This window comes from Topomyia yanbarensis, chromosome 3 (assembly GCF_030247195.1).
Source record: "Topomyia yanbarensis strain Yona2022 chromosome 3, ASM3024719v1, whole genome shotgun sequence".
NCBI classification, from domain to species: domain Eukaryota; kingdom Metazoa; phylum Arthropoda; class Insecta; order Diptera; family Culicidae; genus Topomyia; species Topomyia yanbarensis.
Genome location: NC_080672.1, coordinates 183,031,659 through 183,044,358, shown reverse-complemented (window position 1 = coordinate 183,044,358; position 12,700 = coordinate 183,031,659). Strand labels below are relative to the sequence as shown.

Below are 12,700 nucleotides of genomic sequence, written 5' to 3'. Positions count from 1 at the left end.
AGCGACGTCTAGCATTGACTTTTTGTCGCAAGATCTCACTAATACATCAGTGCGTGTGTAGCCGAATAAAATCGATTTGTTTATTATTTTCAACCACCAAATCAGCTGTCAAAGTGTTTCGATCTCAAATTAATATAGAAATTTTAAAATGGTTTTAAAGTGCATTATAAGTTCTTGCTACGTATACTCAAGTGACAAAACGTACTCTATGTTCCGGCTTCCAGCGGTATGTAGCCGATTTGGTAAATCGGAGCGGAATTTAGCCGCAATGCGGCTTGCAAGTTGGATTAAAGTATGCAATTTGCAAAAAACTCCAGCTCCCCATCATCGTATCTGTGGTCGGCACTTCATTTCCGGGAAACCTGCAAAGCTTTCGGAACAAACCGCTGTCGATTGGGTTCCAACTTTGAACCTTCAGGGCTCAATTGACAACATTTATACAATGCTGAGGGAACCCAAACATTCTACGGAGGAGAGGAATAATGATTCAACCGGGACTGACAATATCGATTTTCAACCGCCTTTAAATCTGCCAGATGGAACTTTGTTGGAAGGCAATGTTGATTTTTCAGCGATGAATGAGACATTACAAATGGAAACAGAACCAGAACTTGAGACCTGTGAAGAGTATGGTTTACTATAAAGTGATTAGGTCTAAAGCCAATCAATTAAATTTTGTTTCAGATTATCTTTCCAATCGGTCGAAAGTGATGTGATACGTGGAACAACAACAGATATCACTAGTGGTTCTAACGTCTTGACCCATGTTTTGAGCTCTGATCTACCTACGTGTAGCTCCATGAATGAAACAAAAATTTACGACGCTTCTATTGCAGCAAACGAAATGAATGAGTACGCATCAAATAAAAAAGATTCCTTAAACTACTTATTCATATTTGGCATGGAAAGATAACTTGAGTTTTCACTTCACACGAACTTTTAAAACTATGTGAACAACTTTTGACAAAGTTTCTTATCTTGTTCGTCAAAGTTCTAAAATATTTTTTTTTAATTTAACACTTTCAATACACTCCATTTTCGATACAGGCTTACATCTCTGACTGTTCAAAATCGATTCCATCTTGTTGATATCACCTGGTCGAGCACGACTACTCGAGCTGCTAACTTGACCAACGTGCACCAATGCCATGCAAACGATACAGGATCATCAAATGTTACATCAGAGCGGACTTACCACAGTGACGTAGGCGTTCAAACGGAAAAATGCATGGAGAAAGAAGTAGGGCAATGGAAAGCTGCACTAGAACGGACCGAGAAAAAAGTAATTTCACTACGGGAACAAAATGATAGGTTACAGCATAGTTTGAGTAGCGTGAAAGAATCTAAGCAGCTTTCTGTTTGTACGCTCGAAACAAATGACAAACAATGTCGTTATTTCACGGGTCTTAGCTGTGGATACACATTAAAGCGTCTCTACGAAGCATTGCAGAAAGACATACCAGAATTTGAAGGGATGGATAAAGGAAAAACGTTGATTTTAACATTACGCAAATTACGGCTGAATGAACCATTTTGTTCCCTCGGATACATGTACAAGTTGAATCAATCGTCTATTTCTAACTATTTTTATGAAACGGTTAACGCGATCTATCCATTTATGAAGGCTTTGGTAAAATTTCCGTCTCGAAACGTATTGAAGCAACATATGCCGTCGGCGTTTCGTAGAAAATACAGTGATGCTGTTACAGTAATCATCGACTGCTTCGAAATAAACATTGAATCACCAAATTCTAAAGCAATGGTTGCAAATGCCAACGTTTTTTCTAATTATAAAAAACATAATACTATCAAAGTGTTGATAGGAGTTAGCGCATCTGGCACCATACTGTATGTGTCCGAAGCATTTGGTGGGCGGACTTCAGATAAAGAAATTGTGAAATCTTCAGGATTTTTGAATAACATCCAAGAAGGAGACTTTGTAATGGCAGATAGAGGTTTTTTAATCGAGGACTTGCTAGCTCCACTAAGTGCAACTGTTGCATATCCAGCCTTCAAGAAAAAAAACCAACAACTGCAGCCGCTTGATGCAATTCATTCGAAGGAGCTTTCTTCATTAAGGATACACGTTGAGAGAGTGATTGGAGTTCTTCGACAAAAGTTTATGATATTAATGGACACTGTTCCCATAACCATGCTTCAACACTGGAATAACGCTACTCCCGCAATCGATCAAATCCTTGTTATAACAGCAGCCTTAGTCAACTTGTGTCCCAGCGTTGTCCCTTCTACTTAAATTAAATTGCTGTTTTTATATTTAGTAATTTTTATTTTCTATGTCTTATTTATTTGTAAATTTCTTACCTACTAATTCAGGAAATATAATGTTCTTGAAAAAAAAATTTGCGGTGTTTTCGCAGTATGACCATAATTCATCATTTCTTTTAATTTCAAAAAGCAAAACCTGATGAGGAGACCACACATAGAAATATCCAAAACTTGCCTTGCAGACGTATATCTGCATTAAAGCTTGATAAAAATATTTATGTTTTGTGTTCAACTCGATCTGATCAAAGGCATTACGTTTAATGAACGATTCCTTTAGCTGTAGTAATGTCGCCGTCATATCTGGAGAATTCCGGGCTGAAAAGGGACACTTTACCTCAACTGTTATCACATCGTGACAATCGCAAAGAAAAATTGCATCCGGAGATGCTCCCATAAACGGCTGTTTTGCGTAAATTATTAATCCTGGTTTTAATTTCCGCAAATTTTGGTGCAAATCTTGAACGGCACAAAACAGTTGGTCCACAGCTCTCTCTTCATTTTTCTTGCCATATTTGGTCGCTACAGTTGAAAATTTTATCTCACTTGGATAACAAATTCTCTTAATCAGAGACACAGATGGACGTGCCATATTAGTGCTGCACATGTCTTTTAAATTGGAAGCTGTGATACGCCCACTCCTGAACACATTCCACCACTTGGAATCACTTTGCTTGGCAGTTAAATCGTCGATACTCTTCAATAATACCGGATCACTGGGAAGTTTCTGGATGTATTCAGATGCGAGCTCTCTCAATTCAGCAACAGAATGTGTATTCAATGGGTTATGAAGTAGTTGAAGGTTGTAGTCATTCAGATGTTCATTTATATTTGTATCATACGTGCAAGTAGCACAAGTAAAATCCATATTAGTCTCTCCACAGTACAGACTAGCAGCTGCAACATTCAATCCATCGACTTGGAGTACATTTAAGAGGTCTCGACATCGGTTGTCGTAACTACTTGGTGGATTCGTGGAAATGTGGATTTTCTGAATGCGTCTGCCGAAATCAATATCACGCACCTTTTTATACAAGTTGTCACTGATACTTGCAGGAGGCTTCCTCCAATATGCTGGCAAATCTGTTACAGACAGCTAAAATTGTAGAAACAAATGAAAATTCGAAACTTAACCTATCAACAATTATTTACCTTTTTCTCAAGGACAGATGCTCTAATTCCTTCGAGGGCAAACAATGTAGCTCCGATGTGACTGCATGCCTCTAAAAGTCCGATAGCGCAGTTGCAATGAGCAGCTAAGATTTTACCGTGCTCGTGAATCAAAATCCAAGGATTGAGGGGTTTTTCGTTAAGCGCAAACGAATGTCGAACAACTCCGTGCACTACATATATATCTTGCACTTTACGCCCGGAAACACTCTTAACCCATCCGTTTTTATAATAAAGGATCGCATCCATTCCTTTTCCACAATCTTTTGGCTCGCCAGTGAACGGGCTGGGATCCACAACAAGAAACTGGTAGATGTTGGCAAACGTTATCATTAATGGCACCTCTTGTGGTATTGTTTTTAACGTAGACGGGTCGATACCGTAACACATTTCTATTTTCCGACGGTATCTTTCTGCTGCAGCTCTACAATCCTTGAAAAAAAGTTGGTTTTAATTAAACAGAAACTTGAAATAATGATGTTGATTTGTTACCATTTTCTCGAAATGAGCTTGACAGCGGTTTGTTTACTATTTTCAACCAGTAAATCGCATGTATTAGTGAGACCACTCACTAATACTAAAGGAAGCAGAAAAGTCAATTTACTCGAACACGTTTGACGCGACAAGTAGCAATCGCTATGGAGAGCTCATACAGTTCAACAAAAATTCACGACACCCTTCATTTAAGAATAAGATTGTGAGAATCGAGTTAGCAATATATGAGAAACAGGTGTGAACCTAGTTTTGGGACTTGGCCATTTCCTGGAATTTCTGGAATCCTCAACAGTTCTCAATGTAGTCAAAGATACTTTGATTTGCAATTAGTGATCTGGACTAGAGTCTGTATACAATATTGAGTCCCGTACAAAGGAATGCGCAACACTGCGTAGAATACAGACTATTTATTTTTTCTGGCAGCCGGAATATTTGCAGTAACTTTGAGTGACTTTGATCAAATCACAAAATAAATTCATACTGAATGAAAAATTAAGCAACCTTATCGTGGCAAACGGAACATCCCAGCGATAACCATTTCAAATATTATTTCATCTGATTTATTGAATGCTATTTAATCAATGAATAACGTGTTTAAATTTATTCAAAGAATTTGAGTCAACGCAGGACTCAGGTTATTTTAAGCGGATTTTTCTCGGATAAACTTGACACTCGAATGGAACAGTAACAAAACCATGTCACTGTGACAGAACAATAATAACCATTTGCCTTGAAGTCCAATGTTATACTATAATACCAAAACAAGACTTTTAAAGTAACTAGGGTTGGCTATGTGTTGATTTTTTTAATGTTGTTTAACAAATCATTTTGTTCTACGAATTTAACATTTAATGAAATTAATTGTTACTTGAAATTTTAGTGTAAATTTATTGCAAGAACACTGCTTGAATAACGTCCAACTGCTCTTCAATTTAAAGATAACTTGAAGTTGCTTTCTTTATCATAGTTCATATCTGAATTTCCTTCATAATGTTATAAGTTGGACGATATAAAATGGTTAATGAACTTAACCGAAGGCATCCGTAAATCGAACAAATCAAATCAGATCAGGTCAAAAAACGTAGGGGAACTGTGGGTAAGACGGACAGGTGAGGTAAGACGGACACATGGTTATTTTAGGCATACAACATATAAAGATCAATTGTATTATATGAGTACCCTCTTTTTATGGATATCCTTGAATTATGAAGCACTCTGTAGGCCTTGAATATTGTTAAACGCGAAAAATTTAAGCAAACATTGACAATCAGTAGTGTATCTTCGAGCGGATGTAATTTTTACGTATCTGATTTTAAGGTTTATCGAGGAAAAAATCAATTTTCTCGCGGATTTTTTTTTTATTTCGATAATTTAACTTTTAAACGACATCTTCGTGGAAAATAACAGGTATGTTTATATACGAGTAAATAAGTGCAAGCGTTTAAAAAATATGTGTACTGGTGGGGCAAGACGGCCAGTCTTGATTAATTCTATTGATTCATCCTTATATGAATGTCTCGCGTGTAGAAACGAAATTCTAGCAGCCAAACGTGGAGAACCATTCTGTTAGCTGAGGTCTCACATGTAGTAGACCGCAAGATGTACGTTAATGTGACCGAGGCTGAATACGAAATTCCTAGGACCTGGAAAAGGTAGACGACATTGTGCAGGTCCCATATTCTGGTTGTGTGTACTCGAGGAACTGATGTTACCAATTGCGTATTTAATATGTAACTTTCCAGTTTTATATAAATGATTGTGACTGATCATTGGATCTGATTGTATAGCCCTCTTTATGACAACGAAAAAAAAAACGATATTAGAAAATACATCATTTGCTTCAACTTTTAATCGAACACTAAAACGTTATTTTTCACCTCGAATTGAACATATATATTAAGAAGAACCACAAACTACCCAAAACATCCGTTAGAAACAGTATAACAGATATTTCTTTGTTCTCTATTTCTTTCAAAAAAGATATTTGTTGATTTTTGTAACACAATCCCTCTGGGCACTCGAAAGCCAACATATGGAGCTACAGCATAGTGTATTACATGTTGACAAAAACATGTTTTACTATGTTTTATTTGAGTATATCCTTAACATGTCCGTCTTACCCCCAGTTCCCCTATAATGAACAGATGGAAGAAAAAGTAAACCAGGTGGTACCAAATATAGTCTTGGTCTAAAATGTCTTCCTTATATCAGGTGAATCTTGTGGAGTTGGAGTATTCTGAAGATTTTTGACAATAGCGTGTTCGATAACTCAGAACGTAATCTAGTGTACCATATTGCAGGATACAGTCTTAAGAGGGCTGGATGTTGTTGGCTCGAATCAAAACTTGTCGAAAGTAAACAAAGTTCATTTCATATCGTCAAACTGGCGCCCAGGTGGTGAAATCGTCTATAGAGAACAGTTGCGCAAAGAGTGAAGTCAAAAAAAGCCTACCTATCGAGCACAATTGGAATACATCCCATATACCTCTGCAGCAAAGTTGGATTCTAATTTTGCTCGACAGGTAGACTTTTTTCGGCTTCACTTTCTGCACACTCTTTGCGTACCTTTATACTAGGGCCTTTAGATGAACCTATCGTCAATTGACATTTCGACGAGTTTTGATTCGAGCCAATAATATGGGCCTCTTAAGAGTGTCCCGAAAAACTATACTGTTTGTGAGGTATGCTTTACACCATGTATTAGTACGACCCCATTTTAAAACAATTTACAAAGTATACTATACTTAAAGATTTTAGTGGGGAAGCACGTATGTAACAGAAGTTGTTTATTCGTTTTTTATCACGCTGGAGAGAATATTTCGAGACGTCACGAGTCTCGTCACTTGTAATGAAAACGTTTCATCAAACCTGGCAACACTCATGAAATCACTTACCATAACGTTACAAAACGCTCTATTATCTAATTGCGAATATTATGACATTCTTCTTCAAAGATATTGAAGAAGAATGTCATAATATTCGCAATTAGATAATAGAGCGTTTTGTAACGTTCCGTTTGTGAATTTATCAACTATACAAAACCTGTTTTAATCCACCTAGTGGTGCAATTGTGTCCTTCTTATTTGTCCAAACTACGATTCCATGGCTGGTTATGTTCAATACAATTATGAAAATGTATATTACATATTCAGTACGATTTGCACATACATACAATGGATCGACAGCCAATCATGAGATCAGAGTTAAAAATAATCGAAGCTCTTTTTTCACGGCTGAAAATGAACCTGATGCGACTCGCGGTTACTAGAAAAAATATCCATGTTATTCATTCAGTTGAATATCGTACAACATATTCATTTCACTAATTATCTAGGCATTTTTTTAAATGCCGGTAAAGCATATGAAACAGCAATCATAATCGTTTACATTGTGCCAGGGTCTACTTCGATGCGTTTGATTCGTTGCTGCACAGTCGCTTCGTGTAATAATCGGAGATGAATGAAAATCTGTCTGGATGAATGGGCGGTTTGTTCGTTTGACGTTTTCAGCTGCGTCACTGAATATTGAACATGAATGCGGCTGAATATGATCAATTTTCATTCCATGAATTTGAATATTTTTTACCCTGCTTGTGATATTATGTGTCGACACTAAAACATCGCTTGAAATCAGCGGCGAATCAAGGAGGAAGATTCGGGGGGTCCGGACCCTGCCGAAAATTTTCAACCGGTTAAGAATTTTTAATCTAGTTTTAATTTTAAAGTAGCAACCCCTCCTTGCATACCCCTACCTAAGCCTTTATAGGCCAAAAAATTTTTGGCCGGGATTAGGTGGACGATTTTTAGAGTGATTGCATAACCTTTCTATATGGGGCAGTCCAAAAAAGTCAATTTTCGTCAAAAATTTTCTTTCGAGATTTTTCGATCTCAACGTTTCATGCAAATTCGATTTTAAAATTTTCCCTTACTCCCCCCTTCGAGAATTTTTCATTTCAGTTTATATGGGAATTTGCTGTGTGGTCGCACTCTTCAACCCGTAACTCCGGAACCGGAAGTTCAATCAATAAAAAAATCAATGACAGCGGACGAACTGAGTCGAATGGCATATGACACACGGCCCTCCGGGATGGGATGAGGTTGACGATTTTTAGAGTGATTGCATAACCTTTCTATATGAGAAAGGCAAAAAAGGGAAAATAAGCCTGATAGTCGTTCAATGGCACTGTAGAGGTTCGGTGAATCAATTAAAATGTGCATTCATCACGTTCTTGTTAACTTGCTAATTTTTGTAAGCAATATAAGAAATGAGAAAAGGTAAATATATAAACAAATAGTTTTTCACTCCTATTTTTGTAATTTTTTCCAGCCAATAACAATACTCCCCTTGCGAGCACGCATGAGGGCATAGCTAAAGAAGTATGTTTGTTTAGTTTACACGATAGGTAGCCGGTGACATGTTCGATTGGTAGATTTGGCTTCATTCTGTGCGAGCCTTTATATAAGTAAACAACGCCTTTGATCTGGACCAACAATATCAAGCAATTTAAAACTTATTTTAATTAGTTTTGCGTCATTTAGATATAAGTATTGCATCGGTTTGTATGGGAATTTCGCATGTTACCACATACTTCATCCTGTAACACGGGAACCAGAACTTCGATTCCAATTAAATTTAATTACAGTCAATAGGGATGCTGTAGCTTTCATTTGAGACTAAATTTGAAAAAATAGAGTCAGACATTTCTAAGAAGCAGATGTGAATTCACTTAAGGAACTAAGCCACTTTCTTGAAGCTTCCGGTTTCGCCGAAGGTGCCCAAAGTGGTCAATGTTGGTTTGATTGGGAACCAGTGAGCTGAAACCATAAATTCAAGCAATTTAGAACACATTTTATAAGTTTTTGCATCTTTTAGATAACATGCTGATTGCTGATACCAATTCATATGGAAATTTCATGCGCGATCGCACTCTTCAACCCGTTACTACGGAACCGGAAGTCGGAATTGAATGAAATTCAACAGCAGCCTATGGTAACGTTGTACCTTTCATTTGAGACTAAGTTTGAGAAAATCGGTTCGTCCATCTCCGAGCAACCGATGTGCATATTTTTGGTCACACACATACATACATACATACACATAGACATTTGCCGAACTCGATGAACTGAGTCGAATGGTATAAAAAACTCAGCTCTCCGGACCTCGATTAAAATGTTGGTTTTCAGACTGATTGCATAGCCTTTCTATAGGAGAAAGGCAAAAATTGTTTTTATACATAACTCCTGTACTCTTCAAGCCATCTATTCTAGGTGGATTGTAATAGACTAAAAATATGCTCAGATTTTTGTTGTAAACTACTTTCTTCCAGAGCAAATTTAGAAATTATTCAACATTACAGATGTTTTGTAAAATAGCTACAAATACCACCACCATGGCAGTTACTATCATTTCTGATCACCTCATAGCTATCGATGGCGATAATAGAATTTGTAATCACCATCCATGTTTCTGTCATGCATATTATGTCGGCTTTACTCTTCTTATTAATGAACGAACGATGAAGTTTATGAGCGTCATCGACGAAGATGAAACCAGAGAATTGCGGGAAGACAGTGATTTCCCTGCATTCCCGATGGTTCCTCCGGGCCTCGATTAAAAAGTTGGATTTCAGAGTTGTCGTAACTGTACACTAGGAGGAGGAACACAGCAAAATCTTATCCCGAAAAGCAACTTGTAAGAAAACGCGTGTTTGCTCTCGGGCTCCATGGCAGTTACTATCATTTCTGATCACCTCATAGCTATCGATGGCGATAATAGAATTTGTAATCACCATCCATGTTTCTGTCATGCATATTATGTCGGCTTTACTCTTCTTATTAATGAACGAACGATGAAGTTTATGAGCGTCATCGACGAAGATGAAACCAGAGAATTGCGGGAAGACAGTGATTTCCCTGCATTCCCGATGGTTCCTCCGGGCCTCGATTAAAAAGTTGGATTTCAGAGTTGTCGTAACTGTACACTAGGAGGAGGAACACAGCAAAATCTTATCCCGAAAAGCAACTTGTAAGAAAACGCGTGTTTGCTCTCGGGCCGTTACTTTATTTCTCACTCATCAGTAGTGCAGGGAATCATCATGGTTGTCGCAAGGTAGTTCGTAGATATTAGGTTGGCTAACAATTTAAGGGCATCTCCATGACAACTCTCCTCCCCTAGCAAATGGAATTCATATACAATGCATAGTAATAGTAACTTACATATAAAATATTTTCATTAAAGGTTCAATATATTGGGCGGTCGAATTACTCGACCTGATTTTCTTGGCGATTGTTGATAGTCAGTCTGGTTGGGTTGACCTGTGTTGGCAGTCCTTGAACCGGACTCTGCTTCGGCAATTCTTTTCTCTGTTACTCCTACGGCTTCTGATGGCGGTTGATTCGGAACCATCAGAGTAGTCGCTCGTACGTTTTGCGTCGTACTGGTCGTCGCTGTCAGCTCTGGATCAAGATTATCTGTTTGCACGGTTTCAGCAGGAACATCCTTGAAAACAACTGGTACATCTCTTCGGTTCGGCAGAGTTGGACCAACTTCTCGGAGCTGATCAATGTGCCGCTTCCATGTCCTGCCGTCGTCGAGACGAATGTAGTAATGTAATTTTCCCAGTTTCTCTGAAACCACACCAAACTTCCACTTTTCCTTATTGAGGTAGTCTCTCGCTGCAACTCTTGCTCCTTTGTTTCTACAACATTATCAAGCACCAGTGGCAGGGTGTATGGTCTTTCGATATACAAGGAGTATGTTGCACAATTCGGCAAGAATCATACTTCTGTCGCACTGCAGACTCTTTAACTTCGCCTTGAACGTCTGAACAAATCGTTCGGCTTGCCCGTTGGTGGCTGGGTGAAAAGGCGCCCCCATTTTGTGATAAACTCCATTCAACTTCAAAAATTTCTGGAACTCTTCAGAAGTAAATTGCACTCCACGGTCACTCACTATAACGGAAGGGATTCCGTACGTTGTGAAATATTTTCTGCAGAGCTGATTGGTGATTGTAGTGGTGATGTTGTTAATAATGCGCACCTCAAGCCATTTCGTGTAGGCATTCATAAGCACGATAAAGTAAGTGTTCTCAAACAGCCCTGCAAAATCCACATGTATGCGGTCAATGTAATCCGGCTAGGACTTTTACACACAAACTCGGAGGAATGTAAACTCGTATTCCACGCATGATACAGCCTTTCTGAATTGTGAACTCATGTTGCTCCACAACGAAGCGTTCTTTAGGATCAACGATCTTTCATTTCCGTAGACCTTGCATTAGCACCTTCACAGTCTTGTCCACAGCGGTAGCCCTAGCGAGATCATCCACGGTTAGCGGCAGCGTTTCAGTCATAATGACCTCCATAAAATCCGTCTCTTCAATGATGTTCGCTGGTGTTTTCTCCTTCAACGGCAAACGTGAGAAAGCGTTCGCATTGCCGTGTTGGTTCGTTGGTCTGAACTGTATCTTGTATTTGAATGATGCTAAGAATGTTGCATAATGTTGCATCCTCAGAGAAAACATTTTCGGTAGACCTTTCGTGTCCGAAAAAATCAGCTTCAACGGCTCGTTATCCGTCAGCAACGTAAATCTTCTTCCAAACAGATACTGGTAGAACCGGCGAACTACAAATATTATCCCGCATGCTTCCCTATCTACCTGCTTGTAGGCTTGCTGCGTAGCGTTGAATGTCTGGGATGCGTACTGGATCGGTCTTTCTGCGCCATCCGGGTAAACATGATTCAGTACCGACCCGACTCCGTATGGACTGCATCTCTTGCTTGACTTTGTTGAACGCCTCATCGCATTGTTTTGACCATACAAAACGCAGATCATTCTTCAGTAGATTATTAAGAGGGTACAAAGTCAAACTTAGGTTCGGCAAGAACCTTCGGTAGTAGTTCACTAACCCCACAAATGAACGAATTAGGTCCTTGTTTTCTGGAAATGGCATATTATGAATTGCCGTTATTGATCAGGTACCCACAGTACTCAATCTCGTTCACAAAAAATGACATTTCTCCAGGTTTATACGCATGTTGTAGGAACTAAGACGCTTCAGAACCTCTTCGAGCCTTTGCAGATGTATTTGATCATTCAGACCAGTAATTCGAATGTCATCTAGGAATACGGCTAAACCACGAATCCCATTCAGCACCTGCTCCATTAATCTTTGCCAAATAGCAGGTGCAGACGCAATGCCATACATCAAATGTGTAGGCTGGTAAAGACCCTTGTGTATATTGAGAGTTAACACCTCCCTATCACCCATCTCAAGCTCTAGCTGTAAGTACGCTTGAGTCAAATCGATCTTCGTAAACTTTTCACCACCAACATTAGCAAAAAGTTCTTCAATCGTCGGTAATGCGTGACTGTCTACCACCAGATTCGGGTTTACCGTAGCCTTGTAATCCCCACAAAGTCGCACTTTGTTGTTAGCCTTCGGAACTGGAACTATGGGTGTAGCCCATGCACTATGGTTGACTTTCACCAGGATACCATTGTTGACTAACTTGTCGAGCTCGTTCTCGACAACTGCTCGCAACGAAAACGGAACAGGTCTGGATTTTATGTAAACAGGATGTGTATTCGGCTTCAGGCACAGTTTGGCAGATAATCCTTTTATTTTCACAATTGACCCATCATAGAGTGTAGCATACTTCTCAACTAGCGTCTTAACAGCGGCAGGCATTGTTTGCAGTGGATTAGTAGCAGTATCAATTTTGTTTACTTCAGTATATGCAATTTTATTCA

The 12,700-nt window shown here is 38.8% G+C and overlaps 1 protein-coding gene across 3 annotated transcripts in view; it reads left to right on the top strand.

Moving 5' to 3' along the window:
- The window catches only part of LOC131688618 (ionotropic receptor 25a), an 800,747-nt gene that overhangs the window by 110,155 nt on the left and 677,892 nt on the right, over positions 1-12,700 (top strand). The window contains exon 1 of one of the 3 annotated variants that reach the window (XM_058973001.1): positions 8,916-8,937. The exons of the other annotated variants lie outside the window; for them this stretch is intronic. The gene's annotated coding sequence lies outside the window, so the exon portion shown is untranslated. Of the gene's footprint in view, positions 1-8,915; positions 8,938-12,700 lie in introns of those variants that run through there. 3 annotated transcript variants of the gene reach the window in all.